Raw genomic sequence first — 26,649 nt, 5'->3', positions numbered from 1 at the left:
CTCTCATCATGTTGTAAATTGGTTGCTTATTTACATATTTGCCTCCTTAGTCAGAATGGGGATTCCACCAAGACAGTGGTCAGTATGTGTGAAAGTGAAAAAAAAACTTGCTCAACTGAGGCTTATGAAGATTTTATCATATATGTTATTTTATACATTTTATAATTTTAAGCTGGGCATTATGGCATGTGCCTATAGTCCCAGCTACTCAGGAGGCTGAGGTAAGAGGATTGCCTAAGATGAGAGGATCTCTTGAGCCAAAGTGTTTGAGGCCAACTTGGGCAACATTAGTAAGACCCTGACCCTAAGGTAAAAAAAGTTTTCTAGCTTAGTTTTTACATTTAGATCTAGGATGCAAGTGCTGGGCATAGTGGCATATGCCTGTAATCCCAGCATTTTGGGAGGCCGAGGCAGGAAGATTTCTCAAAGCCCAGAGTTCAAGACCAGCCTGGGCAACAAAGCAAGACCCCTATCTCTACCAAAAAATAAAAAAAAAATTTAAAAAATTCAGGTGTGGTGCATACACCTGTAGTCTCATCTACTCAGGAGGCTGAGGCAGGAGGATCCCTTGAGCCCAGAAGTTCACGGCTGCAGTGAGCTATGATGGCACTGCTGTACTCCAACTTGGATAACAGACTGAGACCCTGCCTCTAAAAAAGTAAAAAAATTAAAAAGTAGGATTTATTTAATTTTTGTTTATAATATGAGGTAAGAGCAATGGGTTTTTCATTTGTTTGTTTTCTATACAGATATCCAGTTGTTCTATTTTATTGAAAAGACTTGGCTTTTCCTGTTGAATCTCTTTTGGACTTTTGTTTAAAATAAAATTACCAGGCTCCCATATATATTGCATTATTATTTACAATAGCCAAGATATGTGTCTTTCAATGGATGAATGAATAAAGAAAATGTGGTATAATCTACACAATGGAATAGCATTCAGTCTTCTAAAAAGCAGGACATATTGTCATCTGTGACAACATGAATGAACCTGGATGACATCACATTAAGTGAAATAAGTCAGGAATAGAAAGACAAATACCTCATGATCTCACTTATGTGCATAATCTGAAAGCACTTGAACTGATAGAAGCACAGAAAAGACAAATGAAAGTTGTATATATTTATGGTGTACAACTTTTATTTATCAATTTAAGAATATTAGAATTTTTATTTAAAAGAGAAAATAAATAAAAATAAAATGACTATATATGTGTGGCTCGAATTCTGGAATTTCTGTTCCGTTTCCTATATATCTAATTTTTACTACTACCAAACTGATTATGAAGGTTTAGAGTAAATCTTCAAATCAGGTAGCTAATTATTTCAACTTTGTTCTTTTTAAGAAATTGCATTGGCAACTCTAGGTTATTTGCATTTCCATATAACTTTCAGAATCAGCTTGTCAGTTTTGACAAAAAAAGCCTTTTGGAAATTTTCATCAGGATTGCATTGAATCTCTAGGTCAATTTGGAGCTAGGATACTCCTTTACAATTTAAATGCTTCTGCAAATGTTAACAACAAATTATTGGCATCATAGTGATTATGTGAATGAGAGAGATTTAGCAATAAAAGCAGAAAAGGTCTAGCAAGGATTTCATCTACTGCCATATCTCCATAATTTCGCTTAGAGGTAGCCTTAATTAAACCTTGAATAAGATTTTTCTCTAAAATAAGAAAAACAAAAAACTTACCTATACCTAAGATCCCAGCTTATAATGAAATATGTTTTGCAGTCTTTTTCCCCCTATTCTAAAGAAAAACCGCACAAGATATCTTTTTACACAAAATACCTATGCTTGTTTTAAAAACTACTGTTTCAACATGCAAACAGCCCAGTATTGAGAAATACAGGTTACTGGGTGTCGGGGAAGTACCGTCCACTTGGAACCTTGTCCTTTCTGCATACTTAAGCACCTACTGATGAGCAAAGGAAGGAAATGTTTTCATGATTTAGACAGTAATGCATCAGAAGAGTGAAAACCACTTTCAAAACTACTTCACTTGGAGAGGTATTTTGCCCCTAAAGAAGTTTTCAGAAAGCCTCAGAGGACAAATGCACAGAATTCTAGCTGCTTGAATTTTTTCTTTGACCTTTTAAAGGACTCATATTTTCCTCCATCTGCTTTTGTTTGTTAATCACTGAGTTATTTCTGTTGCTTTTTGGTGTTTAGTATGTTCACATGGGCACTTCTTATTTTGAACAAAACTTTGTAACACTCTAAGAATATATTGAAAGTAGGAAAGTACTACTTAAAACTATTATTAATAGAATAATCCAGAATGTATTTTATCATGGAACTGAGATAATTGCTGAATGGAAAAGGCAGTTTCCTACTCATTAAATATATAAAATTTGGACTCTATACCTAGAAACATGGACTTTATTTTTTAAGATTTACTCATTTTACTCTGTACTCTTGGAAACCTTCTTTTTGCCCTAGGAAGGGTACTTGGTTCTCATTCCTAAAATGAAGGAGATGTAATTTGTAAAGTCTCCAGCTCTAACTGGAAGACAGGAATTATACAAACACTGTCTCTCAGGACTGGTTTATATCCCTAATATTTCAAACATTATTTCCACAATTATTGTCACAATATTTTCTGTTTTAACTATGGTAGCAGTGGTAATGTATTCATTCAAGAAAATATTTTCTAGACTATAGAAGGTAAATTGATTCAGATGCTTAGAAAACTTTGGTTTTGTGTATCTGTTTGATTCTTGTGCAATTATCATCCATGGAATTCAAGAAAGTCTGAGAGAAATGAAGATCAATCTTCCTCCCCAATCACTACCAAATTACTTAATTCTATCTAAACTCAGATTTAAAAAATTGGATTTTTGTAACAAACTTCTAGAGGAGTTCCACAACTTCTTGTATTATATTTGTTTTGATCTTAGTTACATATGTTACATATACATGCTCCATACATATAAACACAGAGAGAGGGAGAAAGAGACCCTGATTTATTATGTTACTCCTCCTTTTTGTAAAAGATCCAGCTACTTTTTTACTTTCAGATTTGATATATCATGCTCATTCGTTAATATACCCAAATTACCCAGTGTCCAATGCATGTCTTTTTCTGATACTAGCATGGGAGGATACCAGGACATGAGGGATCAACAACTACAGGTATTGCTCTCCTTACATCCTGTCTTCCCACAGTGTTTGTCCCCTCCCTACAGCTCTTTGGAGCCTCTGGAGCTGTTAGGACCACGATTACCATTTCATATGCACTCCTGGGAAGGAAGAAAACTCTCATGGCTGAGTGCTTCCCAAGTGCCAGGTGCTCTGTTAGGCACATAATACATGTGAGTCAGTGTTTCCCCATGGTATGTGCACCCCTGGGGGTACGCAAATCATTTTAGGTAGGGTGATCACATCATTGATTGTCTAGACTGGGACATTTTGTGAGTCAAAACAATGTTATTAATAATTACACCAGGACAACAGAAATAAACAACAGAAAGAATCCCAATGGGATTCCCCTAGTTTTAGGAGATCCATATTTATCTTTTGTGATGCTTTCCATAAATGGTAAGTGATAATGGTGATAATGATACAAAGTTTTCTTTTGAAATGTGTTTAAGGTAAAAATCATAGTAAGTAAAAAAACTGGTCTTAGCTAGACTCAATACAATTTGTGAAACATTATAAGGAATAAGAAATACTGAGGTTTGGGAAATGCTCCATTAATCTCAGCAAACCTGTGGGAAATGTTAGTGTCTTTTGTTTTTAGTTAATGTGGAGAGTGAAGCTAGAAGAGTTAAGAAATTTGCTGAAGATTATACAGATAATAAATAGGTGAACTGGTATTTAAACCTAGTACTATATGGCTCACAAATCCATGGTTTTTTCTTAGTACGAGCTCTGAGTTTTATTTTTATTTTAACCAGGGTCTTAGATTTTTCCCTCTTTCTCTTAAATTGAGAAAAGGTAGAAAAATTTCTGCTCCAGTTTAGGTAGACTCTGTGTAGTTTAGTATAGTTTGGTGTCTTTTTGGCTGAGGCAGCTGGGACTTGGACCGCTCTTGGGTCTTATAGAATCTGCAGGCTCTCAGAGACCTTCCTCTGTTACCACAGCCTCTCCAGTCTTCCCTAGTGTCCAATTCCATTTAAAAGAAGATGCTTTTCTCTCTGGCCCACAGAGAGGCCTGTTTGGGGCCTTACATCATTTTGTTTAATCCTTCTGTTATCCAGAGGACGTGCTATCTGATGGATGCCATTGATGGGTGCTATAGACTGAATGTATATACTCTCCTTTCTCCCCCAGATTCATATGTTGAAACTTGATCCCCAATGTGATGGAATTTGGAGGTGGGGTCTTTGGGAAGCAACTAGGTCATTAGGGTGGCACCTTCATGAACAAGCTTAATGCTCTTATAAAAGAGACTGCAGAGAAGTCCCCTGTCCCTTCTGACATTCGAGAAAACAGGAAAAAGCCATCTATGAACCAGGAAGCAGGCCCTCATCAGACACTGAAACTGTTAGCACCTCAATTTAGGACTTCCTAGCCTCTAGAACTGTGAGAAATAAATGTTTGTGGTTTATGAGCCACCCTATCTATGGTATTTTTGCTATAGCAGCTCTAACAGACTACGATAATGGATATCTTTCTGATCTATACAATTTGACCAAAACATAAGCACTATTTGACCTTCGAAGCTGGTTTAATCATTTTTCTAAAACTTCACCTTTATCACACTCATTTTGAGCCAGTACTCTCCAATCTTTGTGATCAAATGCATTCTAATTCACTCAAAAGCAATTTTTAAAAATACTTCCATATCCCAGCATTCTTCTAAAACTTGGGAAACTTCAATAAACAAAACAGACGAAAAGATACAAAGTCAGTGAGAAACAAAAACTGAAAGACTCTTGAACACAAAGCCCACAAATACGTATATATTTAGTAGATATGTACTCTTTTGAGTCTATACCTTAAATATTAGTAATGTTTAATTCTTTTCTTAGGAAAATATATATAAATGTTAACTTTTTTTTTCATCATTCATGTGAATGATCCTGCACATTCTTTGGGTAAGTGCATCCCAATTTGGGAACCATGTTTAAGTAACTCTCTGCAGAAACCAAGTAACCTCAAGGTTGATATCATTTGTTCTTAAAATGTATATACGTGTATTAGTCTGTTCTGACACTGCTAATAAAGACATACCCAAGACCGGATAATTTATAAAGAAAAAGAAATTTAATGGACTCACAGTTCCACATGGCTGGGGAGACGTCACAATCATGGCGGAAGGTGAAGGAGGAGAAAGGCATGTCTTACATGGTGGCAGGCAAGACAGCTTGTGCAGGGGAACTCCCATTTATAAAACCATCAGATCTTGTGAGACTTATTCACTATCATGAGAACAGTAAGGGGGAAACTGCCCCCATGATTCAATTATCTCCACCTAGCCCTGCCCTTGACACATAGGAATTATTACAATTCAAGGTGAGATATGGGTGGGGACACAGAGCCAAACTACATCATTCTGCCCCTGGCTCCTCCCAAATCTCATGTCCTCACATTTCAAAAGTATATACCTTCACTCCATCTCTTCACTACTACCTAACTTTTCTTGTTTCAAAGGAACTGCCTTTTGGGTTTTCACTAGGTTCCTGTTTCCTACCTGAGGAATCTACTCTGGGAAGCAGATCACAAGTGACTGAGCAGTTCTGAGCTCCTAAAATGAGGAAAACTTTCCCAGCTCAAATTACTACTTGACATCTTAAGTTACCAGTTCAACAGGTGATTTTGGGGAGGCCAGGAGATTCATTATTCAGTGTATTACTCCTAGCTTTTCTCTGCTCATATAATACCCAATGTAGTAGTTCAATCATTACATTTTATAAAAATAAATTTAATATGCAGTAAATATTAAAAGAAAACAGTGAAAGGGAATATAATTCCTATTTGCCATGCATATTTCAAATTGCAATGTGAAACAGATACATGAAACAGATGCGAGCCAACTTGTTCTTTGACAATCATTGCTAGTTATTCCACAACAGATTTTATTGATCATCTTTCAAGTGCAAGCCACTATGGAAGAATCTTGTGGACTAGACAGAGTACTCAGCCAGATCCCCATCTTTTGAATGAACTCTTTTATTCTGTAGTTTTTTGAACTTAGCCTACTCTCTAATAATAGCAGCATTTCTAATTTTCAGACATTCTTTTAGCTATTCTCTTTGCTCCTTCTGAGACTCTAAAAAGGCAATAACTGCTTTTATCTATTTATTTATTTATTTATTTATTTATAAAATGGGTTGTCTATAAATACACCTGGTAATATGACTCACCAACCACCAAGCCATCTCACATAAAGAGGCAGAATTGTTTTGGGGCCACAGAAATCTGGTTTTGAGGGGGGGCTGTCTGGTTTCACAGCCTTGACTCCCATCTCTCTTCATTGGAGTCTTTCAAGGATGTCTCTGAATGGCTTTGCACAACACAGTGAGATGTGGTTTTGTGCAGAACTTAGGGCAAGGGGGAAAAAAAGAAAAGAGAAATAAAGCTTCCCTCTAGTAAATTGGCAGAAAAACATTTCTAAAGGTTACACACCACCCACACATTCCTTTCAAATGATCAAAGTCTTACAAGAGGTCACGGAAGGAGAAAACAAGAGGAGAGAGGGAGCCTGAAATACTTTTTTTAAAGTGCTCTGTATTGCAATTCTTGCTGAATAAGGAACAAATTAGGACTCTTGTTAATCTTTTGGAAAATTATTGGATTGAAAGAAACAAACATTAAATTGAATCGGTAAACTGATATCTCTAAAATGAACAATGCCTATCTCTTTCTACATCTCATTCCAAATTCAACACTGTTTTTGTCCATCGCATTTTTAAGTATTTAATTTAGTTATTTATTTATTTTTAGTTTTAATTTTCATAGTCCTCTATACTTCCTGGTTTCAGCAGAATTCACTAAACTAGTCATCTTGATATGCCAGTCCATCCCCACATGGGAAATACTTAACATTTAAAAGAAATCTGTCTGGACGTGATTTTCTTACCTATCGGTAGTTTCTAAACTCACACCTTGTCTTTCAAATCGGCCTTAGTTTTGTAGGTATCTTGGGTCATTCTTTATAGCTTGGTTGTGGCTCTCCACTCATTTTCATCAGGTAGAGTGAAATGGTCCCTTGTCTATATTTTCATAGAAATATACACCTCGGTTAGAACTTATAAGTTTTGTTTGCTGGCCTCATCCTGATAGTGGAATCTGCTCAAGGGAAAATACTGTTTTCTATGCATTTGCATCCCTAACTCCTAGCAAACTGTCTGACAGGTAATGGATACTCAATAAATATTTGTTGAAAGAATTAATATATCTTTTTTAATTTGCAAAGCTCCAGGTATAAATCTGTGGTTTTTCTTGACACTCTCCACCAGGTGCAAGTGGCTAGGGACCAGAAATTTTTGTTGTTGTTTAATCCCTCTTTGCCATTTGTTGCCCTACCTTCCTTCCCAGGTTCCCTGTTGCCTTGGTCCATACACAAACAGATTCTATCACAATACAAAAGAAAAGATATAAAAAAAAACCTCTAGAAGGTACTTTAGGTTTTCAATGAAAGGAAATTTTACAACAGGTTTGTGCTTGATTCTATTAAATACTGATTGCTTAATGCCTATGGTGACTTGCTCATCTCTAGTATTGTATGAGTGAAATTCTAAACATGACAGTCTCTCCTCTTACTCTCCAGTTACAGGTTCTGTTAGCTGCTTTCTCCATTGACTTCTAATGTCTAAGCAAGCTGCCCCAAGTCCAGGTATCTTATTTGACAACTGCAGTACCTTTCCTTGACCTCTGGCTTTAAGATGTACCTTGGTTTTGAAAAGCATTTTACTTATGCCTTCTTCTGTCCTGAAGTCTAGAATAAACTTAAGGCCAGTACTTGCTTTCTGGAGCATGGTCTGGTCAAAGTCCCATGGCTGCTGTAATCAATCTGAGAAATCTGGAAGATCATGAATGCCTATGTAGATCTCTTAATTTGACAACTCTCAACACAGCTCAAGTTGGATTTACTGAGCCCCCACTTTTTTTTCCGTTATTTTATTTGCTGTCCTCGTCCCTGCTGGATGCTGAATAATCCCCGCCTCAGGAATTTGTGGATGTTGAGATGATGGACACATAGGTACCATGGATATGAAGTGAAGTGTACATAGTAAATAGAAGAGGGAGTCTAAAAGAAGAAAGCCTATAAATTTGGTCAAGAGGTAAACAACAACCAAGGAGAGAGAGTGGACTGGGCCCTTATAATAGCTATTGAGAGATGACAACGTGCTGTCAGCCCTTGATCACTTTTGGCACCTCCTCAGGCCATGGCGTCCACTCTGGCCGTGCTTCAGGAACCCTTCAGCCCGCCACTGCACTGTGGGAGCCCCTCTCTGGGCTGGCCGAGGCCGGAGCTGGCTCCCTCTGCTTGCAGGGAGGTGTGGAGGGAGAGGCGCAGGCGGAACCCGGCTGCGCGGCGGTCGCAGGCCAGCTCGAGTTCCGGGTGGGCATGGGCTCAGTGGCCCTGCACTTAGAGTGGTGGGCCGGCGCCGCTGGTCCCGTGCAGTGAGAGGCTTAGCACCCAGGCCAGCAACTACGGAGGGTGCAGCGGGCCCCCAGCAGTGCCAGCCCGTGGGTGCCACGCTCGAATTCTCACTGGGCCTCAGCTGCCTCCCCGTGGGGCAAGGCTCTGGACCTGCAGCCCGCCATGCCCAAGCCTCCCCCGCCCCGTCGTGGGCTCCCACACGGCCCTAGCCTCCCCAACGGGCACCTCCCCCTGCTCCGCGAGGCCGGTCCCATCCACCGCCCAAGGGCTGACAAGTGCGGGCGCGTGGCGCAGGACTGGTGAGCAACTCCGCCTGCGGCCCCAGCACAGGATCCACTAGGGGAAGCCAGCTGGGCTCCTGAGTGGGGTGGGGACTTGGAGAACTTTTATGTCTAGCTGGAGGATTGTATATGTGCCAATCAGCACTCTGCATCTAGCTCAGAGTTTGTGGATGCACCAATCAGCACTCTGTATCTAGCTAATCTGGTGGGGACTCTGAGAACTTTTGTGTCTAGCTAAAGGATTGTAACTGCACCAATCTGTGCTCTGTGTCTAGTTAATCTGGTGGGGACTTGGAGAACTTCTATGTCTAGCTGGAGGATTGTAAATGCACCAATCAGCACTCTGTGTCTAGCTCAAGGTTTGTAAACGCACAAATCAGCACCCTGTGTCTAGCTCAAGGTTTGTAAAGGCACCAATCAGTGCTCTGTGTCTAGCTAATCTAGTGGGGACTTGGAGAACTTTTGTGTGTAGCTAAGGGATTGTAAATGCACCAATCGGCACTCTGTGTCTAGCTCAAGGTTTGTGAATGCACCAATCAGCCCCTTGTCAAAACGGACCAATCAGCTCTCTGTAAAACAGACCAATCAGCAGAATGTGGGTGGGGTCAGATAAGTGAATAAAAGCAGGCTGCCCAAGTCAGCAGCAGCAACGATCTCTGCTTGGTGGAAGCTTTGTTCTCTTGCTCTTCGCAATAAATCTTGCTGCTGCTCACTCTTTGGGTGCGCACTGCCTTTGTGAGCTGTAACACTCACCGCGAAGGTCTGCAGTTTCACTCCTGAAGCCAGCGAGACCATGAACCCACCAGAAGGAAGAAACTCTGGACACATCTGAACATCTGAAGGAAGAAACTCTGGACACACCATCTTTAAGAACTGTAACACTGACCGCGAGGGTCCACGGCTTCATTCTTAAAGTCAGCGAGACCAAGAACCCACCAATTCCGGACACACTATGAAGTGGGTTAGGGAAGAATTTGGAGCAAGGGCCAGGGATTTGTGAAATGTGAACTCCCCTCCAGCACCAAATGATGATTGGCACATGTGGGTCCTCTAAATTTGGTTGCCCAAATATGGGGCAGGCAGGGAGGTTGGGGATCTAAAAGCTGTCAAGTGTCAAACATTAAAAAGAGGTCACTCCCTTTATTCCAACACAGATTATGCATTTTAATAAACTAAGGCAACTCTTTTGCATTTTTATATGTGAGAACCACTGGTTTGTGGGCTCCTCTGATGGATGTGAGCCTCTGGTTGTCTTAATTCATGTGCTAGAAGAGGCATTCATCTCCTGATTCCAAACTTGGTCCACACCACAATTGTTTGGGTCACCTGAAGGCACTCCAGAAGGGCAATCTGCTCTGACTTCTCACACTCTCAGGATTGTGCTGAGCCTCTGCAGTGAGTCTGGGCATTAGGGACAGCAAGGACTTTACATCAGCTCTGCAGAAATATCTGGTGGCCCAACTGGCCACTATGGAATGGGATTCTGAAATGGGCAATGGTGACCACCATCTAATCACTTCCCTTTATTTTTTTATGCATGTTTTTACTTTGCTTTTCCAGTTCAGTGAAATAATTTAATAGGTAGCTCTAAAATAACTTTTTATTTGTCTTCCCAATGACAAGGTCACCAGGATGTTTTATTTTCAGATTACCTTACCAGGAGTAAGTTTCCTGTTGTGCCCATTTCAGGTTTTTCTTTAAGATTTCTACTTTTTCCTGGTAGATGTTTGTTCTACTGTGTTCTAGGGACTGCTTTTGGAGTGATACAAAGTAACTCAGCTAGTGTTTAGGAATAGGCAGAATAGTTCTACCTGAAAGACAGGTAAGGTTTCCTGACAGAAAGAAATCTCCATGGTTAGAGAACAAAAGCATCTAGTGAATGCTTGGATAACTATGTTGTTACTTAGCAAGACTGCTAGCATTTTAAATGTGCTTATATGCATTAAATTTTTGTAGTATCATTTGATATTTTACTTTAAACAGAAGAGAATAAACCAGTTGGCAAATTCCTTGGATTAGTAAAATAGGCAATGCACACTTTAAATAGCAGGTCAATATCTGCAATCTAAATGGGTATACCATATTTTTCATTTGAGAAGCACCAAATTCAGCTTGTGGCACCTGTGATATGTTCCATTTGCCTTTCTCACCATGGCCCTTAACGAATCTCTGTATATTAACTGAACATTTACTATAATAGCTGTTTTAAGTTCATACTTGTATTACCTTATTGAGTACTTACCAAAAACCTGTGAAGTCGGTACGATTATTGCCCAATTTTATAAAGGAGGAGATTGAGAAGGAGAGAGCCTAAGTAACTTGTCATACAGCTAGTAAGCGGTAGAACCGAAAGTTGGTAGAACCAGGCAACCTGACTCCAGAGCTGGGCACATAAACATTGCAATGCATTACCTAAAAGCAAGTCACTCTTTAGAATAATTTTTTAATAAGGCTATGAGAGACTGGCGGTTGTTAGAAATCATCTAATTAGCTCCTGACAAGTCACAAGATAGTTCACATAATCCCAGAACTCATTTCACTTGACAATACATAGCACTCACTGTCTGCTTCTGATAAAACTTAGGAATAGCATGATGTCTGAGTATTATCTTCTTCCTCTGTATTTCTTAGTTTTTGTAAAGTGATTTTGAATTGTGTTTTTCTGAGGCCCTATAATGGCAGGGAAAGGGGTTTGGAAGCACATATCTGGGCTCCCCCAGCTTGAACATGAATGGTGTTTATATGCTCCACATCTTGGGCTTTCAAATAAACTCCTTGTTGAAAACAGGATTGTTTTACTAAAAAAAGAAAGGAAAACAAAACAAAACAAAATAAAAGTTTGAAAAGCTTTAGACTGGATGGTCTTCAAGAGCTGTTCTATGGGAACCTCCTATGACTATAAATTAGCTTGAATTGATCATCTTGCCAATGCAGATGTTTTCACATCAATACAATCCAACAAATACTTGAGTGTCGAACCTGTGCAAGCACTGGGGTTTACACAGAAGGAACAAATTTCATTTCAAGGATCAGAAAGCCTTCCTGGGGGACATGAGGTAGGTAGAAATAAGGTAAAAACAAAACAAAACAAAACAAACAAAACTTACATAATGTGCCTTAAGTAAGATCTCCAGAAGGGTATTTTGCATCGTCTTGTTATGTGGCACACTGGGAATAAAGGTTTACTTGGCATGTCCCAAACAACAACAAAAAACAAACATTTAAAGATGAAGTACACAAAAGGGATTGACATATTAAGGGCTCTGAGGATGAGAGAGGAGGTACAGAAATTCCGTTTGTGAAGGAGGAGTAAAGTTTTGACAGGTGCAAGTGAGGAGAAGGATATTCCAGGCAAAGGGAATGGAAGAGCAGAGGCTCCAGCGTTTGGGAGCAAGTGGAGTGTTCAAGAGGGTTGATTGGCAGAGACACAAATGATGGAGAGCAGGTGAGGTAGGTAGGGGTAACTATGTAGTAGGCAGGTATGTGATGGTTATACTGGAGTTGGATTTCATCCTCTGCCATCAATAGGGAAAAAAAATTGTTTGAGACAAAGTCTTGTTCTGTCACCCTGGCTAGAGTGCCGCGGCATGACCACAGCTCACTGCAGCCTCAAAATCCAGGGCTCAAGCCAACCCCTGCCTCAACCTCCAGAGTAGCTGTGACTATAAGCATGTGCCACCATGCCCAGCTATGTTTTTCCATCTTTATTTTTGTAGAGACAGAGTTTCAGTTTGTTGCCCAGGCTAGTCTCAAACTTCTGGCCTCAAGTAGTCCTCCTGCCTTGGCCTCCCAATGTGCTGGGATTACAGGTGTAAGCTACCACACCCAGCCCAAGCAAAAAATTCTTTTTTGAGACACAGTTTCACTCTTGTTGCCCAGGCTGGAGTGCAATGGTGTGATTTCGGCTCACGACAACCTCCACCTCCCAGGTTCAAGCGATTCTCCTAACTTAGCCTCCCTAGTAGCTGGGATTACAGGTATGTGCCATCATGCCCAGCTAATTTTCTGTATTTTTAGTAGAGACAGAGTTTCTCCATGTTGGTCAGGCTGGTCTCAAACTCCCGACCTCAGGTGATTCACCCGCCTTGGCCTCCTAAAGTGCTGGGATTATAGGCGTGAGCTACCGCTTCTGGCCCAGAAAATTCTTAAGTTACATTTGTGTTTTGGGAAACTAGATACTCTGACACTGTGAAGCATGGATTACAGAGAAAAAGACTGGAGAAAGATAAATAAATTAGGACATTATTTAAATTGTCTAAATCAGAGAGAATAAAGCCTGGAACTGGGGAATGGCAGTGTGCTTTTTTTTTGGAGAAGTCAACTTTTGATGAGAAAGGTCAGGAAGATACTTCATCAATAATAAATAACTATAGTTTTTTTTTAAATTTTCAATTATAAGATTGAGTTGAATGGGTAATTTGATGATGTGGGGGGGAAATTGTCACACAATTGCTCTCCGTTTTCTAAATATATCTGGTTGATAGGTAAATACCTTTAGCAAAGTTTCATGCCTATTGCCATGGTTTGAATGTTCCCTGAAGAACTCATGTTGCAAATTAGTTGCCATTGTGATGGTATTAAGAGATAAAACTATTAAGAGGTGATTAGGCCAAGAGGGCTTTATCCTTGTAAATGAATTAATGCTGTTTTGGATGAGAACAGGTTATTCATCCCAGGAATGAGTTCCTGATAAAAAGGATGAATTTTGCCCTTATTTCTCTTTTTCCCTCTCCTGCCCTTCTTCCTTTCACCATGGCATGACCCAGCATGAAGACCCTTGCTAGATTTGGGCACCTCAACCTTGGACTTCTCAGCCTCCAGAATTGTGAGAAATAATATATCTATAAATTACCCAGTCTGCAGCATTCTGTTATAGGAACCCCAAAACAGACTAAGTTGCCTTTTATTGTCTTTGCATAAGGGAACCATTTATACATATAAGTAATTTTTCTTCTATCACAATCCACAGCTACCTAGACCTAGCACTTAAGACCGCTTTATAGGCATATCTGACAGTGATTCCTCAAGTCTATAATTAGGCAAGGAGACAAAATGAGTCTTTAAATATGAAACAGTTTGCCCTTTAAATTTTTCTACTTTTACAAATGAACCTTTTTTCTTAACTATTGGCTTTTCCAATTAGATAAATATTTAACATGAGTCCAGAGGAGACTGACAGTGACCATTCTCTTTTAGCAGTAAGGACTTTAGGCTTTTCTCATTGCTTTAATCTCATTTTAACATTGACCTGGTGTATTCGTCAATTTTCACACTGCTATAAAGAAATACCAGAGACTGGGTAATTTATAAAGGAAAGAGGTTTAATTGACTCACAGTTCAGCATGGCTGGGAGGCCTCAGGAAACTTACAATCATAGCAGAAGGGGAAGGGGAAGCAAGCTTGGACCTTCTCATATCACAGCAGGAGTGAGTGAGAGTGTGAAGAGGAGCTGTCAGACACATAAAACCAGCAGATCTCGTGAGAACTCACTTACTCTCATGAGAACAGCATGGGGGAACCGTCCCATGATCCAATAACCTCCCATCAGGTTTCACCCTCAACATGTGGGGATTATGGGGATTACAATCCAAGAGGAGATTCAGGTGGGGACACAGAGCCAAACCATATGTCCTGGTAAATTTTACTGAAAGCATTTTTGACACAAGTGGTGGGTGTGGTGGTAATGGTCGTGGTGGTGATTTTCAGGGAACATTTAGTCTAATTTTTAAGCTAATTTTAATTAGTCAAAATTATAATTTGGAACAAATAGTGAAATGAATATAATTGAGTCCTCAGCACCATTTATATTGGTTGTATAACTAAAAAAAGAGCAATGGATAACTGATATATTAAAAAATGGCAAAGCAAAGGAGAAATCAGGGGGTAGAACTGTTGGTTTTTTTCTTAGATTTCCTATTTTAAACATCTTTACAGAGCTTAGGAAAGGAGTTCTATAAAGTATGTGTGAGGTGTTTATTTGTAATAGCCTTTTTGTGTCTCCTTTAGAAACTTATTTTACAGTATTATTACTAAATTTCTATTTCTTTTTTCTTTATATCATATGGAATATAGAAGTATCCCTTTTTTAAGAGCCCAGACTGGTCTTAAATTCTGACCTCAAGTGATCCTCCCACTGTGGCTTCATAATGTGCTGAGTTTACAGGCAGGTGTGAGCTACTGCCCCCAAACCAAGAAAAAATTTCTTAAATTAGACTTGTGTCAAGAGCTTAGCTCTTAGCTCTTGGCATTCCTCTTTAACAGTTCTTTGTTAATTTCCATGCTTCACGTTATTGTTTATTTTTCTTTATGGAAAAGAATACAACAAATGACTGGTTATATATGTAGCCAGTATTCCCCCCATTAATTCCAGAATCATATACGTACAAAAACTGTTTGGCTGATGAAGTGCAATGATACCTTATGTGAAAAAATGTTTTAAATTCTGAAAAGTTTTTCTACAATTTATTAACTATTCTAAATCTCTATGTTTCTTGTCGTTTTCTAGACAGTTCAATTGAAAATCAGCTTTACCATCTACAGCTAAAATCCAAAATATTTTATATTCATCTTCCAGAAACAGCATCTCATTCCCAATTTTCCTCAGCCACATTAATGGTAATTCGTCTGTCCTTCATTCCATATCTTTTCTTATGTGGAACTTTTCTAAAGTACTCCTTTTATCCTGTTTCTCATTGCAACCATTGCCTATTTAATAATACCTTGTTATGCATCACTGTCGGCTCAGTTTTCCCAAGGTATTCAGTGTTCGGGAGACAGAAGACAAAATGGTTTGGAGACAGCACTTATTGAAGTAGGCATAAGCTTTATTGATGACTTTGGTTTAAGATTCTCTTCCAAGCAAGGCTATCTCCTGATACACTCTTTAGAGAAGAGAAGTGAGCTCATGTCTACATTCACTGTCCACGTATACTGTCTTCGGTGTACCCTGTGTGTACATCCGGCTCACCTCTCACCGATGCCAATGTCCTATTTCTCCCCTCTGGCCTCTCTCTTTCTTTCTTGCTCTTTCTCATTCCTTCCTCCTTGAACATTGACTCTTAAACTTTTTTATTGCCAGATAGCCAGTTCCTGGGCCCTGTCCAGAAAGCTGGAATCTGAAACATCCTTATAGGTTAACAACACATTTATGTAAAAAAAAAAAAAAAAATCAGATGATAATTTAAATGGGAATCTGCCCCAGGTCCTGTGGATACTTGTCAAACTAAATAAGTCTAATAAACATGAGTCTCTGTAATTCCTGTGGTAAACATCTGCAGGGATAGACAGGTATTCAGTAAATATTTGCTTACTGAATGAGTGAATAAATGAGTGAGCAAATGAATAAATGAGTGAGCAAATTTCTCTCACATTCTGTTTTTAAAAAATCACTGGAAAATAAGTGGCAGAAGTGAAGCAAACAGAGGGTAGAGGGAGGGTCTAGCTTTTCTCCTTTTGTTTTCCAGTGTGGTGCTGTGTGTCACAGATAGAAATATAAAGAAATTCTGGCTTTTCAGGTCCCAGATTTTCTGTTCCTTAGACATAAAAAAGCTTCAGTAATATTCTGTTCTGGCTTTCAAGAAGCCCAGTTTGGCATATGAAGGAGAAATAATAAGGTCTTATTTTAAGACTTCTGGCATCAGTGCAAATTGAAAATCTTCGGTTGATAACAAAGATGAGAAAAATAGTCAATTTAAGAAGGGTGGAATAAAAGTAACACCTGTGTTCAAGTGTTTTTGTTTTTTTTTTTTTTCTTTTTGACCTGCTTCTTCTGCCAAGGGCAGTATGCCTGAAATCCTGATGACTGTTAATTCTCACAGTGGTACAGGGCTTTGTACTCTGAAAAGCATGTTCATACACATTTCTCCTTTAATTCTTGTAATAACACTATGAGCCTTATCTTCTGCCACTCTCCCCCTCAATGTAGCCACTTAAGACTTCTTGCTGTTCTTGGACCACATCAAACTCCTCCTTGCCTTGAGGCCTCACACATGCTCTGGCCTTGGAATGTTCTCCCCACCCTGTACCTTCTCACCCCTTTTGCTTACGTGTCATTCCCTAATGGGATATTCTTTGACCTCCCAGATTAAGTTACATCTTTCTGTTATCCTTTTTAATTTGTTGTCCATACTTTTTCTTTATGATGATTTCTGTCAGGTACTTACATGTTGTTTGCATATCCAGTTGTTTATCTTCCTCTCCAAAGAAATTATAAGCTGCCTGGAAATAGGGATTGTACCTAGCATAACATCCTCGACTGTCCTGGCACATAGTAAGTGCTCAACGAATGTTGAATGGGTTGTGGCAAAGCAATCATTTGAGTCCCTGCTTTAACAGTGGGGAGAATGAGACTCAAATTGGTAATATGATTTGTCCACTTCTTTCACAGGCATTATAAGTGGTAAAAGTGGAAGTGAAAGCCAGGACTTCTGTTTACAATTTAGTGACAAGGGGCCTTCCCTTATCCTTTCTTCAACTTCAGTCTCTGTTATCTCTGTGATGTAGTCAGTAATTTGGACCAAACGTCCAGAGTAGAAGTGATCAGAAGTACTGGGGCAGACTCTAGCTACTTTCTCATTTGCTGATATTTTTCTCAGTAGTGGATATCCTCTTTCCACAGACAAATTCCAGTTGGCGTGGCATAGGTTTTAATGCACCAAACCAAGAAATTCCCACTGCAAAAGGCTGTTCACATACCGTAAAGAAGAGAGTCCAAGAATTTTAAAAAATACAATTTGAACTCCCAGAGCTTGCTTGGGCAAAATTCCCAAGTATCACAAAGGGAGAGTGGCTTGAATGATACCTGTAGAATCCAGCTGGTCTTGCTAGATCTATTTTTGTTTGTATATCTGGAATTACTTCAAAATACCAAATCATATTGGTTTTTACAATTTCCAAATTCTCATCTGTGGGTTTGTATTTTATTCATTAGTGGTTGCTAAGGGTGTGCATTTTTTTCTAAGTGTGAGCATTCTCCACGGCAGCTCTCAACAAATACACTCCAGCTGAAAGTGGATGTGTCTGGCATTAAAATCACTAACATTCAGGCTGAATCAGAGCCCTGTGTTTATGGGTAGATCACCTCATCCCTCATGCTGCCATTAATGACTTGCATTCCTGAGAGATGGAATAAGCCATCTGAATCAACAGAATCCTAGCGATTTCTGAGTGTTGGTGTGGCCCTTTTGATGAACTTTCATAAGATTTCTGTTAAATTAAATAACATAATTCTAATACTTCTTTAACTTTTAGCGAAAAGGTCTAAACATGTCCTCTTTTTAAACTTTAGGTGTTTTTTTTTTTTTTGGTCTTTTGATTTTTAATTTTATTTTAAAAAATCTTGCTCTGAGACTACTTACCCAACATCAGAAGCCTTAAATTTTCAAGATTTGTATATTTTTGTTGTTATTATTTTTTTGGTGAGGTTTTGGAAGTTTATCTGTTAAACTTTGAACCCTCAATTTAAACTTTAATTATTAAAATATATATTAAGCAATTTTAGGTATTATAGAATTTTTAGATAATCTCTGTTTGGAATCTTAAAAATATGGGGCTTGCGATGAAATGTGAATAATAGGTAGGCTTCACAAATAAAAAGAGAAATGAAGAGGGAGGTCCAGGCTGGCACCATATGGCTTCAGCCATAGAAATGGGTTTGACTTGTTCAGGAGTCTAGGAGGAATTAACCTAGGCTGCAGCAAATCTGAGATTGGTTGAACAGGTAAAGTGGTGGCCAGATTATAGAAGAACTTGTATAAGTGTTATTCATTTAAAAATATTAGGTTTGGCTGGATGCGATGGCTCAAGCCGGTAATCCCAGCATTTTGGGAGGCTGAGGCAGGCTAATGATTTCAGGTCAGGAGTTCAAGACCAGCCTGGCCAACACGGTGAAATCCCGTCTCTACTAAAAACACAAACAAATTAGTTGGGCATGGTCGCACACACCTGTAATCTCAGCTACTCGGGAGGGTGAGGCAGGAGAATCTCTTGAACCTGGGAGATGAAGGTTGCAGTGAGCTGAGATCGTGCCACTGCACTCCAGACTGGGCAACAAAGTGAGATTCCACCTCAAAGTAAATAAATAAATAAACAAAATGAATAAAATAGATAAACATAAAAATAAAATGAAATAAAATAAAATATTAGATGGGTGCAAAAGTAATCGCATTTTTTGCCACCCACACAATATATATTATATTGGAGTATAATGTGCATACTTATGATTTACTTTGATGAACTGAGTATTGTTATTATAATTTAGTTTAGATATCTATCTTAGGACATTATGAGATAATCTTTGTTCCTCATCCTAGGGTGACATATACCTAGAGGCCCCTGTGCCCTGTGGAGATGGTAGGAGGCGTAGGTCTATAAATGAGTAATAGGAATATTTTGCAAAATCTTCAAACAACACAAGCTCATGTAATGAGAGACTTATGGATTCCATACAAAAAATCCCTGGCATGGAACTTTCATAAAATATAAGAAGCCGCCCTGAGCAAGGAAAGGTCACTTGCCATAGCCTTATTTCTGACCAGAGCTAGAAGAAAGAAAGTGAGGTAGCTGGGATGTTTGGATACTGTGGATCCTGCACAGTCAGCTCCTCCACTTCAAATCCTGGGGATGTTTAACAAGTTGATGCCTGGTTGTCTTTGTGATGCTGGAAATAAATATAGTGCCTGATACTGTGTTGGACTCAATATATTTATCAAATGGTTAACTAAATGAAGACTTGATCTGGTGGCACTCTAAATCCTGTTTGAATGTCTCAAATCGGCTTCCTTTCCCATTTGCATCAGTAGACCTTATTGACCTTCCTCATTCTTCTGAGGCCCTGGGCCTTGCTATTTTGACACACATTCTTATTTCCTACTTCACTGAAGAGAGAGGTTATCAGCTGGGATTCCTTTATAAGATTCTCGTCCCTTTCTCCAACACCTCCACTGACAGACATATTTACATCTCAACTACCATGTTTCCTTTTCTTTTATTCATGACAAAGAACTCTTCTGGTGCTGTCACCTTTCAGGGACATTCCTCTATCAATGGGTAATCCATGACAGTCTCTCCTTCCTGTATTTTCAAACTCAACAATCTTCAATTTAATTTAAACTTTATTAGGGATGAGAAAAAAAAGCTGAGCAAATAAATATATATTCTAATATCAAGTCAAAACCGTGCTCAGTAATATGAACATCTCCCTGCCTGCCACTATTGCCAGGATGTTATGGAAGAAAATAGCAGGGAGCGTTTACTTTAGATTTGTTTGTCAAGGACACTCTCTCTAAAGAGATGACTCTTAACTAAGACATGCCAAAAGAGGAGTCAGTCATGCAGAGAGAGGAGAATGGAAGAAACTGACTGAACAAAGACTCTGAAGTAAGAAAGGCTTTCCCATTTGACAGCAACTCAAATAATAAAATTGTGGCTGGAACATAGCAGGGAGGTCAGGGGTATGAGAAGAGTTAGAGATTCATGCAATAAGCCATTTGTTCTAGGAGGTGAAGTCAGAGGGGAAGGCAGAGGCCAGACCATAGAACGCATTGTAAGGAAAGTTAGGATTTTGGATTTTAGTCTAAGTAAAAAGATAGGATCCATTTTATGTTGTAAGAAAATTACTTTTGCTGCAATACGGAGAGGATGTGGAGGACAGAGGGCAAGACTAGAAGTAGAAAGACTTCTTGGAGACTGTTGAGAACTCCAGGTGACATGATGATGGTCGAGATGAAGGTGGAGCTACATACAAGTGGACTCATTCAGGGACTAGTATTGCATCTGTGATCTCGAGAAGCTGAAGGAGGTCATACTGAATTATCTCATAGTCAACCTATGCATGGGTTATGGCACCATTAAACAGAAGTGCCAGAGAATATGAAAGAGAAAAAAAGAAAAATGGAGAATAATATACAAATATAGAGAATAAACCTTTGAAAATGTAGATGAAAATGTTGCTTGGTCTATTGGTTCCAATTCCTCTTGCTACTCAAATGAGGTGAAGCCGAGGGAACTACTGCCTTCTAAGAGTTAAAGACAAGTGAAATGAAGTTCAGGATTACTTATTTTCTTCACAAGAACCCCATGTCATGGGACTTCTTTTCTTCTCCAGGCTACTTCAGCAAGCCTGTTCTCTTTGGAAATCTCCAGAGGAGACAGAGGTGTCAGTGTCTATGGAAATGTACAACTCACACGTTTGGGAATCTGACATGCCCTTCCAAGAACTCCCTCTTCTACTCCGTTCTACTCCACTATGAGGTCAGTTCCAGGAAAGCTGCCAGCAATCATTTGGTTGGAGAAGAAGATGCAATCTCCTATTCTTGCAGGTCTCTAAAGCCCAGACACTAAAATTTTCCCTTTGGAGGCTGCTACTTCACTTGGCCTCTAACCATGATTGCTGCATTCTGTAGTAAGCTAATAATTTCTTCCATCATTCATGTCTCAGTTCCCTTTCTCATCCTTTCTGGAATGTTATTGATGGAGTGAGGGAGGAGACAGCAGTAGCTGATTGAAGTAAGGACAACTGTGCTCTTTCCTAGTAAGGCTCCAGTGGAGGTACCTAGAATCCAAGTGCTCACAGTCAACTACTTTCTTTAGAATGTGGGGTACATAGAATGTATTGCCCTCAAATGTAGGTCTTTGCTAATTGCTGGACAGCAGGAAAATTTCCACACAACCTCCTCTTAGATTTGTTTTGTTTATTTGATTTTGTGACTACCAAAGTTGACATCAAGAACTGGACAAGAGTTCAAAATTCTCTTGCTACCTTCATTGTCTCTTGAATATTTTATGGCTTACCATTGGACACTTACTGGGTCTTAATGCTTCATGTGTTTGTTTTGATATGTCTTCTGGCCATGAGCATTAATTGGATGGTCCTCCATAATTTTTTCTTTGCTAATAGGTCTCTGTTCATTCTTGGCTTTATTTCTAAAGATTCTCTGGTGGTTCTGGGTACCATTGGTATGTATCAAGATATTTATAGCCACTGACTACTTGCTTTAGGGATGGATATTGTTGTCAGTTTCTTTCCCTTTTTGGTCCAGTTTTATAAAGTTTGTGATGCACAATTGGAATAATAGGTAGAGGGAAAGAACTAGTGAAGCAGGATAATAGAAAAATAGAAAGAAAGCTACAGGAAATTTATCAGGAATGGGGCTTTTTGGAGACATTTTGGACTTCAAATTGTGAAAGTCCCAAGGACATCTGTGTGGTACAACAGACTTGGGGAGAAGAAAAGGAGGTTTGGTGAGACAGTGCTGTGGGTTATGAGTGTATTCATAATGATGGTTTCTATGTGGTGAAGATAAACGTAGTGCTTTTACAATTACTTTTTGATGCTGATCTTCAATTCTTGAAACTTAAGTTTGTCCTAGGCTACGCTATGTGACTCTGATTTTATTCTGGTTCTACAAAGAAAACATAGCCTGATAATTTCAAAATATCCAATATTTCCTTAAATTAAAATAGGAGAGACCTGGAATCAATGACCTTGTGTTTAGTAGGGCAACTGAATGAGGTTTTAAATCTGCAGATATAGATTATGATAGGCTTTCCCCACCCCATGCCCCCCCCCACAAGAGGGCAGTGAGCAAAAGATAAATTATTTTGCATAAGAAAGTAAAAGAAATAAGGAGGCAGAAGCAAATAGTAAGAAAAGGGGGCAAGGGTTTAGAGAGCCAAAGAGAAGAGGACAATGAGCAAGGAAGGAAGGCAGACAAAACAGAAAGAAATGTTTCTACCCTTAGAGTATAACTGATGAAATTTTAGCACCATGTTGTATAATATTATATTTTAAGATAGTATCTTACTTGCTGTACTCTAATTCTCTTTGTTATTCCAAATCCTTGGAAAATTTGTTTACTGATAACAGTACTTTGTAAATAGTACTTTGGAGGAATTAAGGTACAGAGGCACATGGGGAATGCTGCAAAGGAAGGAGACGGAAGACGCAGAAGACAGGGAGCAGAGAGAACACTGATAAGTCAGTGAAAGCAAAAAAAAAAAAAAAAAAAAAAATCCAGACCAGGATATAATGAGCACTCCACCCATCTTTGTGTATTTGGGGGTGGAGTATAGGGAGGCTGAATTTCCCACAGAATCTGAGACAGGTAGTCATACATTCTATTTAAATATTAAAGGAAATGGTGATATCAGAAGACAAGAGATCTTAGGTACACCCAGGTGGTGAGAACATGAGTTTCATAAATATATGACTTTAACTCAAAGATAAAACCTCGGCTTTCGATGCTGAAAAACTATATTTTGATGCTGAAAAACTACTAATTTTGTAGTAGTTCCAAAATTGCCATGTACAAATAAGGGATATTCACTAGCAGTGTTTATAGTATATTTGCTTTCTATCATAACCTGTCAGTGTTCAGGACAGTTTAGAAAGCAGCAATCTTTGGTCTATGGGCAAAGCTGATTACTCATAGGCGGGTAAAAATCCTCTATCAGGAGGTGAAATGTGATACGTGGATTTTTTGGATTAAAACTTAGAGTAAAACAGACTTATTTTCCATAATTCAGTAATTTAAGGGGCTAATGTTTCAAAGAAGACATTGGAAAACAATTAGTATCTATTTCATTATGCATGGGGTTCCATGTGGAGCTAGAGTCACAAACTTGTAGAGCTAGGAAGAACTTCTGTGACTTTGGCAATGACTTCTAGTGACCCAGCCAATAGCTATTCTCCCCTTTTGCCTTACTAACATAACCTGGTTTTATTCATGGCGGGAGCAACCCATTTAGAAGAGTGTACTGCCTAGCTTTCCCTTTCTCATAGGTACGACCAAGGAATCATAAGTACAAGTCAGTGGGAAGGGCTTTGGAGGTGATTTAAAAGGGTACTGCCTTCTTTCTGCCTGGGATATAGATATGCTGGCCAGAATCTCAGGAAGTATGTAATAGCCATGAAGATCCAGGCCACACAAGAAGGGTGATGAAGCAGAATAATAATGGCCGTGAAACACCAGTAATATTGTAAGATGGTAATACTTGCACTAGACTCCTTTTACCTGTGAGAAAATAAATCTCTGTTTCGGTTACTTCTTTGATATTAACAATTGAACACAATCCCTAATTGATGTGGTGATTATTTTATAAGGTTCCTGCATTTTTCATTAAAGGAGGCACGGAGAAGTCAGCTCAGACCCTCTTCAGTGTTATTCTTGTTACATTATGTGCATCCAATATGAAATGATAACATAATTCATTGTAACATAAAATGTTATAGGCAGTTCTCTCTTTGAGACATGTTTGTCAACTGAAGACAACACTTCAAATTAAAAACATTCAGTCCAAAATCTCATAGAATTTTCAATTTATAATTATGAAATGGAAAGCATAGATCAAGTATATTCTCCTGGATTTAAATTATGAATACAGAATCTCATTTGTTTCATTCTTTTATTCATTGATTATCAATTTCTATTACTATGGTTCAGGTATGGCTCTTATTTCCTTGGATAAATGCAACAGCCTCTTGGCTTTAAACTTGTCCCTGCTGATTCACTTTATATACCTTCTACAAATTAATTTACACTGAAATACATGCTCTCCTTTGTTTAGAAACTTTCAATAGCACCCCATTACTGACTGATTAATATTCAGACTCTTTAACCTAGAAATTCTTGAATTTTCTATAGACTACTCTGGCTTGTACACCTTCAAACCTTTGCTCAGATTCTCCCTTTTACCTCTTATTTACCTCTCTGTTCCACCTGTTTCTCAAAGTTCAGCTCCATAACCAATGCAAAGCCAAGTCTCCTTTCTTTGAACTAGGTGATTAAGGCACTTACCATATTTAGCCATTTAGCTCCTGGAGGTCAATTCATCTGGCACCACCTTCTCAGAGTTCCTCTCATCTCTCTGCAGTTTCCTTTCAGCTTTTGTTTTTAAGCATTTGTGTAAACATTGCATTCATTAAAAGTTACAAATTGGATGACTTGGACAGATCTATCATTCTCGCTGCCCAACTTGCTTTAGTCCTAAGTGGAGAATCAGATTTCCTTGCACAGGAAAACAAACAAACAAACAAACAAAACACCTATCCATTATCACAATATGATGGACCCAGCTGAAATATAGGTAGAATTACACTAAATTGGCCATTTTGTATAATTTAAGTTATATATATGATAAAAAAAAGTATCTGAGAGGCTTACATAATTCTTATTGAACTGATGACATTTTGATTCTTTTTTTTTCCTAATGTGATCTTAAATTAAACCCAATAATGAATTAGTCCTGCAAAGGTTGACAAAAAATGGGCATACCAACACTTAACACGTTTCATACAAGTTATATGTTATTGTGAGAAGTTTAGGGAATACAAAGGATATAAGACTAGGGAAGTTTAGAGACTAAGAATCCCACATGTGTGTACTCTCCTTGGAAAACTGGGCTTGGATGGTGGGAGGTCATTTTTCCTGTCTGGGGTGAAGTCCTGCTAGGTCTTGCATAGCCCACATGGGAATTATTAAGATTCTTATACCCCAACCATATCACCCCAAAACTCCAGGAGTTACTTTACATGATTGCCACAAATACCTTTAAGGCACCATGTCACCTAGCCCTCACATCTCAGTTTTTTGTACAATTAGAATTGAGTAACAAAATGGACTGCAACTATGTTACAACTGGTAAGAGAGTGGTAATGACTTATTCTGTGTTACAGGATTAGGAATTGAGTACTACCAGTTGGCCTAGGGCTTATCACAGTTTAAAACTCAGTTTTCTTTCTGGCTGGTGATGTGTGTTTGTGTATATATCTTATTACATATATATCCACATATGCATGCATATGTAGAGAGGTTTATACTCTGAAGAGGAAAATGCAAATCCAAATATATCCATATGTATGTGTATGTGTGTTTGTCTATATCTATATCTAATCTACATCTATATATGTTTAAAAAACTCACAAATTACCTGTGTGTGCATAGACATCTACACACTTAATAACTTATTAGTTTATCTCCATTGTTGTTTGATCTTCTAGAAGAATATAATAACAAAACAGCTACTTTTGAATGGGGCAGCTTTTTGAGTCATAGGCTGTTTCTATTTCAAAATGACATTGAGGATTAATTTCTCTCATGATCACCTGTTATTATTTTGCTCAGGCTCCTATATGACAGAAAAACACAATAAGTTAGATTTGATTTAAAGACTCTGATATCTAGTGAACTGAAAATCAATGTGTTCTGAGGGAAAGTCATAAATTTGTGAAACAGATTTAGAAAGCAAGAGACTTTGTTTCCTTTGCTAAATCTAAAGATCTTAAAGGGTTCCTCTTGGTCTCTTGGCGAATAAGTGGGCCAATTTGTTTATTTATAGTGCTCATCTCACCCAGTAGCTTTTCCTTATTGGATTCTGCTACACTTTTATTGGAATAAGAACCATATTGTCTCCTCTAGTGTATGCTGCCTTTAAAAGAAGGAAAATCATGTCCTCTTGAAGACTATGCATATAATAAACATCTATTATCAAGGAAAGAGTGTGGGCCTTTTTAAGCATTAAGGGCTTCATATAAGGTTCACTAAAATAAAGTAATGTATAAGATAGGGCATTACAGAACTGACTGAGTGGTAATACCAGATTTTGCCTAGAATTTTGTGTAGGAATTGAGTGAAGTAAAGATGCCTTTTTGGGTGGAACATGTCAATTGGAAGAAACCACAATGCGGTGTGTGGGAAACAAAGTGAAAATAGAGTGAACCAAGTTTATATTTTCTATGTGCATGACTTGTTAGCAGGTATTCATATCTGAAAACCTATACATGGATGAGATACTGAGAGCATGGGTTATCATTTA

The sequence above is a fragment of the Pan paniscus genome, chromosome 13 (genome assembly GCF_029289425.2).
Source record: "Pan paniscus chromosome 13, NHGRI_mPanPan1-v2.0_pri, whole genome shotgun sequence".
NCBI lineage: Eukaryota > Metazoa > Chordata > Mammalia > Primates > Hominidae > Pan > Pan paniscus.
This window is presented reverse-complemented; position numbering follows the sequence as displayed.